The sequence below is a fragment of the Hetaerina americana genome, unplaced genomic scaffold, assembly GCF_022747635.1.
Source record: "Hetaerina americana unplaced genomic scaffold, ioHetAmer1.1.p SCAF_52, whole genome shotgun sequence".
Classification (NCBI taxonomy): Eukaryota; Metazoa; Arthropoda; class Insecta; order Odonata; family Calopterygidae; genus Hetaerina; species Hetaerina americana.
In genome coordinates, this window is record NW_027287117.1 from 1709017 (window position 1) to 1716437 (window position 7421).

Below are 7421 nucleotides of genomic sequence, written 5' to 3' on the forward strand. Positions count from 1 at the left end.
TTTTGTATGTTCTGCATACCCTGGTGTAGATATACCTCTGCCATACATCTTCCCGTGTGCTGACAGTGTATGATGTAGGTGTAGATTGCTTCACCAGTCCTTAATATTTTCTGCATCACATGTGATTCACGCGTCCTTTGCTAGACTCTTCTTGCTTTGGATTTTATTAATTCGTCTGCAAACAATATTATCCTGCCTCTTCTGTGGGAAATAATGGTATTCATGTAATGAGTAATAATGTATGTATAATTACGAGAAAGAATGTGGGACCATATCATTAATCTACATATACTTAATACCCCGTAAGGGCGTGTGGAGGGGGGTGTTAGGTCACCACTCGTAAAAGAAAAAGAAACCAAATGCAGAACCAACATATTCATGCAAATTTACACCCACATAAATAATACAGTCACCCCATCATGCTGCATGCGATGCATCCTATTTTTTTCACATACGTTTAATGACATTTATCATAGTGATCATAGGCTTCTGAAGTCAAATGAATGATCATTTTAATTAGCATAATAAAAACCAGGAAAGGAATCATTATTTTGTGAGGGCTTTGCTGTTTGTTAACAGCAACCTCTTATGTGAACCCTTCATGAAATGCATTCGCATTAAGTGAGTTTTCGAGCCTCGTATTTCAGGTACGCCTTACGGAGGAGAAACTTGTAATGTCTCCTCCCTTCCCCCTCTCCCCCTGCCTCCCCACTCACACTCCAGCGCGCGCGGCTCCAGCTTCCAGAACTCCCTGGAACCGGTTGCCCGAAAGGAATCCATCCCTTTCCTTGCTAATCGACGCTATCTGGAGCCAAACATATTTCTTTGCCTCGCTGGACCCCTTCTAGAGCTGAAATCACCAGATAAGGTGCTATGGTGCTCTTTATGCGAGGAAGCAAGCGCGGACGGCGAGGACGTTCTCTCCCCCCGCCACACGCCAATGCGGCGGCTTGCGGGGCACATCTACATCTATTTAGGACACCACCCGTAATTAAGAAAGAAAAAAACCGCATGCAAAAGCCACAATTTTATTCCATCCACCAACAAAACATGGCATAGACTCATGCAAGAACACTTACACCCCACACACATGCAAACACTCAAACCACCAACTAGCATACACATGTTCCAACAAATACACCTAATATCCTATACACAAGCACCTACAAAAATGTCTATTTTTTCCGGCTTGCAAATTCAATGTTTTCAATATTTCTACTGTGACTTCGGTTTCTTACTATTATCATTTCTGAGTGTTTGGGGAAAGAAAGAGTATTTGTATCTATCTGTCCTGGAATCTATCTCCCTTATTTTATCTTTGTGATCTGATCTACCCAAGTAGTGTGGGGCCATTATAATTCCTTTAGTGTCACCTTTAAACACATTTGTTCTGAACCTTTCTAAAATTCTAAGTCTCGCTTGTTCTAATCCTATCTCAAGTGGATCCCAGCCTAAATTCCCTAACAGACCTGTCACACTTGTGTTCTTATCATAACATTTTTTAACGAATCTGGCGAATTTTCTCTGCACTTCATTTATTTTATTTTAAAAAATTATTCACAAACAGCAGTAGCGCCAATTTACAGTGAAAAATATAACAAACATGAAAGAGGACAAAATACAATAACAGCATAACAATTAACAACGAGAACCGAACATGGACAGGGGAAAATTTAATTAGTTGAGAGGTGGGATAAAGCTTGGGTGGTGAAATTGTTGCATGATAAATTAAAAGGATGGAGAGTGTGAGGGAGTGAATTCAGAAGAGAGGAGAGGCGAAATAAAGGTGAGCGCTTGATGGGAAATATCCTAGGAATAGGCAGAGATGGAGTGGGTGCGGGTGGATCGAGTTGGTACCCTGAGGTTGAAGAGAGAGAGAGAGAGGACAGTTCAGGGTAATCAATAGTCGAGTTTAGGGTGTTGCGGAGGAGTTTCATTTTAGCTTTAAGCCTGCGGTTTTGGGGGCTAGAAATGGATAAAGAAGACAGAACAGCATTTGAGGACATGTTGCGGAAATGTGGGACTTGGTGTTTGACTATTTGGGCATAGAAGTGAGAGATGCAATCGAGGGATTTTGGATTAGTTCCTGGGCTGATATGGACCAAATGGGGGAGCGATGTGATACTATGTGAAGGACAACCGTTGAGAAGTACGAATGGAGTGCAATTGGATCTTTAATTCCTGTGAAGCGACAAAGAAGGCCTAATAGGGACATGGCTTTATTTTTTACATTCTGGTCGGAGTAATTTAGTCTATGGTCAGTTAAAACGCCAAGGTCTTTCACGGTTGTTCATCTAATTCTTAGTTCCAAATTTTCTCCCAAGGATCCCAAATACTGGCGACATATTCCAAATGAGATCTAACAAGAGCAAAATAACACCTCTCTTTAACTTTTTCATCACATTTCCCCACCAGCCGTTTTATGAAGCCATTATAACAAAGATGAGATGCAGATGTAAATACCTCGGTCAAATCTGACGAGGAAGACAGTGTTCACTACATCTACGTGGTCCACTGCCAGGTACTACAACGGTGTATGGCAGGGAGCGATAAGTCCTCGACATGAAAATAAATACCCCGCGATCAACCTCAAAGGAGTGTGGCAGGGGGTGTAAGCACCAGGCGGGAAGGATGATTGATGAGGGAGGATATGGGAGAGGAAGGGAAAAGGGGAAAATATTTAGCAAAAAGCTATTGAATGAGGATAAAAAAGGGAATGAAACTGAACCACTGGCACGATAGACCACCACCATACTAAGTAATGCAGCCGTGGAAAGTGGGAAGGGGAAAATTGCATTCACCCACGGCCATGAACATCTTAAGCCTGGGATTAATAAGGGTAAAAGTGTAGGTATGTCTCTGTAATGTTTAACATAAAGGAGCAAGGTTTATGGGCGCAAGGCGTGTGGCCAACGGGGATTCGAGGTGTTGTTGAGTGAGGATGGACTACTTCCAGATGCATTGCAAATCATGGGCAGGAGAACGGAGAGTGTATTGCGTAAGATATGTCCCTTTATCACTTGCGTGGTGAGGATTTCACTCTTGGGTCGGACGATTTCAAATCACTCCAAGACAAGTCTGTACTCTTTTCAAGATTAAAGAGGATGGGGGTTAATGCAGGGGTGTGGATGTTTTTGAGCCCTCGCTATAATTATGAGGGATCCTCATGAAGTCTGGAAGAGTGCCGATTAAAATCTCTTACAAGATAGACGAGCTATATTTGTAAAACGCTGTTAGGATAAAGTGAGCGGGGCACCTAGATTGTCAGAAGATGTAATTGAAAGAAGTTTGCAATCACTCGCGGAGCGAATGAATTACAGATGTCCCTTGCATAAATAAGAAGTAAGTCTCTTCTGCGATGAGGTGAAAACGTAAGAATACACATTCCATTTCAATGGTAGAAATCATGTAAAAATAATTAGAGAAATCATCACAACGATTTCGAAGTATAAAAATCATTCACCTTGACCGGGATTCGAAGCCAGATACCTCGATGTCCGACCGAATGCTATAGTGGTCATTCGGTCCCTTACTCTTCCATATCAATTGTTATCATGACTATTTGTATCCTAACGGTTAATTAAATGAATTCATGTAATAAATGGAGCCATTTGTCTGCTTTTCTTGTGTAGAAAAGGTTGATGCACACCATTTCAGACACTCCCTGCCTTTCGCAGTCGTCTCCTTGGGGGGGGGGGGGAAGAGCGTTTTGTGTTGCATGTTCATGTGGTAGTCACCTTCTTACTTTTCATATTCTGGCTTGCGCGTTGCTGGATGGATTTCATCCTACGTTCTGGGGTGCAATTGTTTGCTGGTTTATGGCATATGTGTTTGCATGACTATCGGATGAAGTGATGTTTGCATGAGTGTGTGCGCCGCTGTGGGTTTAGTTTTGCATTTATGTGTTGATTTTGCATGTGGTATTGTTCCTATTTACGGGTGGTGACCTAACAATCCCCGCCACACGCCCTTGCGGGGTATTATGTAGATGTAGAGCGTATATTAATCGCAATGCTCACTACTGCCCATCGCAAGTTGAAAGCATTGCATTATGCAGCTTAACGTCTTTTATCCGCATTGGATTCCGGTTGACAACAACAATTCTGCGATGCATCCCTTATTGTCAACGCGGAGAAAACTTATGCACCTGCCTTTCATTCATCTCAACGCGTCGAAAGCAACCGTCACAAGTTCTTTGTAACTTTAGCTTTTCTGATAAAATAATGTTTGCCGTAAATATTTCTAATTATATTTTGTTCCAAAGTCGTGAAGAGTTTTACTTACAGTCCTCTTCAGGAGTACTCTGCCGCACTGATATATATTTATCTATTTATAAAATATCCCGCAAGCCGCCGCAAGGGCGTGTGGCGGGGGGTGTTAGTTCACCTCCCGTGAACTAGAATAAAGCCACATGCAAAACGCAATCATGTTACCACTACACAAATATTAGTTAGTTCATGCTCTGGATAACCATAGGCAGATGAAAGAAAGTACTTACATGCAACGATATTAGATGAATGTTTAATGACGGGATACGTACATACAAATTATTTTGGAGAACTATTAAAAAGATGAGTCTATTGCGTAATAAAATATAATATGCAGGAATAAACATGCAAGATATCGACAAATATACGTTTACACTGCCCATTCTAACTATCTCCTACGCGATCGCTGTCTGGTCTATTATGATCTCTAATAGTTCGAGGAAAAAACGGCATTTTAAAACTATCCCTTCTACAATTAAAATTCCCTGATTTTACGTTGATGACCTGATATGTCATAGTAAGTGGGGGTCTGTCATATGTCCTTAACAATTTTCACAAACCTAGCTGCTCTACGTTGCACTCGATCGAGTTCCAATACTAAGGCAACTTCATGAGGATCCCATTCACTTGCTGCATATTCAAAGTGAGGCTTGACTAACGTGAAATAACAAAGCCCTTTCAAAAATTCAAAAACTTCACACTTTCATTACAATTCCAAAGTATTCTTTTTATGAACCTTTCAACTTTTCATTTGCTATTCCGCGAATTAGAAGAATATGTTTTCCCCAGGACATATCCATAGTTATCGCTCCACCCAAGTCCTTTACCGATTCAATGTGTTTTATATTGGTTCCTAGTGATGTCTATTTTCGGGTGAAATACTTTCCCTCCAAAAATTTATCGAAACACATTTATCAAAATTTAATCCTAGCTCCGATGTCTTTTGAATTGCAATTCTCCACCACTTTCGAATTGCAATCAGGTCGATAGTTATAGTTAGTTATATATCTATATATCACCGCATCGTCCGTCAGCCAATAGGCGAAGTATACTGGAAACCTGAGACCCGATTTTATTACATTTAAAGAAGCAAAAGCGGACTGATAACACTTCCTAGTGGGACACCAGCCTACTGTTTAGGATGATACTTCGTCTATTACGACCCTTTGCTCGCGGCCTATTGAAAAGTTGTTAATCCAATCTATTACTTATTTATCAATCCCGCAGCTTCCCAACTTTATGGGCAACTTTTTATGAGAGACTTTGTCTAATGCCTTTTTAAGATCTATAAATATTACACCGACCTAAACATTATTTTCTCCCAAGACCAAACTATCATGAACGGAAAGTGCCAGTTGGGTCTCGCAAGATCTACCCTCTCGGAAACCGTGTTGGCTTTTTGGAAGTAAATTCTGAGAATCGAGATGTTTCATGATTGAACTTACAATCTAATAACAGCTAATTTTAACTAGCACTATTCTGTGACCACTAAGTCCATCAAGTGTGGCTGTATTTAGGACGACCTCGGATAAATTTGTGGCAACTAGATCAAGTATATTTTTCCCCTGGTGGGTGTCAGTACTTATTGGTTTTGCGAATGTGATGTAAAAAAACACGAAGCAATGACTCGCATGACTCTTTGTTCTTACCCCCCCCCCCACTATGAAATTATAGTTTTTCCAGTCCATGGATGGAAGATTGATAATCCCCTCCAATTTTAATTTGTCTATTATGTAAATGGGAATTCAAACTAGCGAACTCTCTTTCTAGTTCTAAAATTGATGTTTCTCCCCGGAATCTGCAGTAGGCACACATGTAGACTCTTTTTGACCGAGGGCTTTTTATGGAACACCAAGCACTTTTTATGCTACTATTAGGGAAGCACTGCCCTCAATGGGTTTTTCTGTATTAAGCGTAGTGAGACTGAAATAGCGTGGGAAATTTTGTTGGGTTGTCAGGGGAAATAGATTTATCTGAAATATATTACGCATTTCAGCGACAAAAAGAATACTGTATTGCCTCTGGGCTAAGGGCGTTCTCGTGCAAAGCAAGGGAGTTAAGAGAAATTCGATGCACGCTGTCCATATTAAGGAACTTACTATTTGTTTGAGTGTGAATATTGGCCAATGGAAAGTCTGGATCAAATCGCAAAGGAAGACACAGAAGAATATATTTGGGACCGAAGAAGATAACAGCAATAACTCTCTCGTAAATGGAGACACCAGTGACATTATTTTATTAATCAAGGCCCTGTGGCGCAACGGATAACGCGTCTGACTACGGATCAGAAGATTCCAGGTTCGAATCCTGGCAGGGTCGTGCAATTTTTTATGCTGCAAGAAGTACGATTAAACTACTATAATATATATTACCAATTATAAGAGACTTTCGAAAATATTACGGCTGAAATATTAGTCACAAAAAGATTCATTTATTTTCATAAAATAAAAAATATTTTTATAAAATATGCAGTCTAGAAATTTAGAAATTTTCTCATTTATTGGCTGTTTGTGCTTGAAAAGTGACTCTCGCCTGCCCCGAAGAAATTCTCTTAAACCATTTCCTGACATTCTACCCCACACGGAAAAATTTGCAATGTCACGGTTACAACGAAGTTAACCGGCAAATGACTGGTGAAATCTAAAGGAGTATAAACATGCTTCAATAGTTTCCATTTTTTCATCTATTGATAGTTATTACGTGGATAAATTAGATTGAACAATAAATAATAATAAAGAGTTAATGAATACAGTCATTAACTTGACACCCTTTGCGAGTGTATAGGACCAACGCTGATTTACATGCATTTATTCTTACAAGTAACCTACCGGTTGATGTAGGTTTTGAACGGGCACAACTACCGAATTGGCTACTTCTTGTATCTTGAGGAACAAAAACCAACAAAACAAAACAAGCTAACAGAACCCAACCCGAAATCCAATATTACAATAAGTCCCCCTTCATCTCTGAGTACTTCCTTCCTCCCTTCATCCCGTTCAACATACCTCTCCTATTTCGGGCCCTTCCTCGTTTGTCTAACACCCTCTTCTCTATTACTGCCGTCAACATCCCATTGCCTATCAATATATTGTTTGTATAATAACTCTCGGGAGAAGTCGCGGAAAAATAGATTTATTTCAGATATTGTTACAA

General features: G+C 40.2%; 1 non-coding gene across 1 annotated transcript; it reads left to right on the forward strand.

Annotated features, from left to right (window-relative positions):
- The first annotated feature begins 6514 nt into the window (after positions 1–6514).
- Positions 6515–6587, forward strand: TRNAR-ACG (transfer RNA arginine (anticodon ACG)). The gene has a single exon. It is a non-coding gene; the product is annotated as a tRNA-Arg (tRNA).
- Positions 6588–7421: the final 834 nt, after the last annotated feature.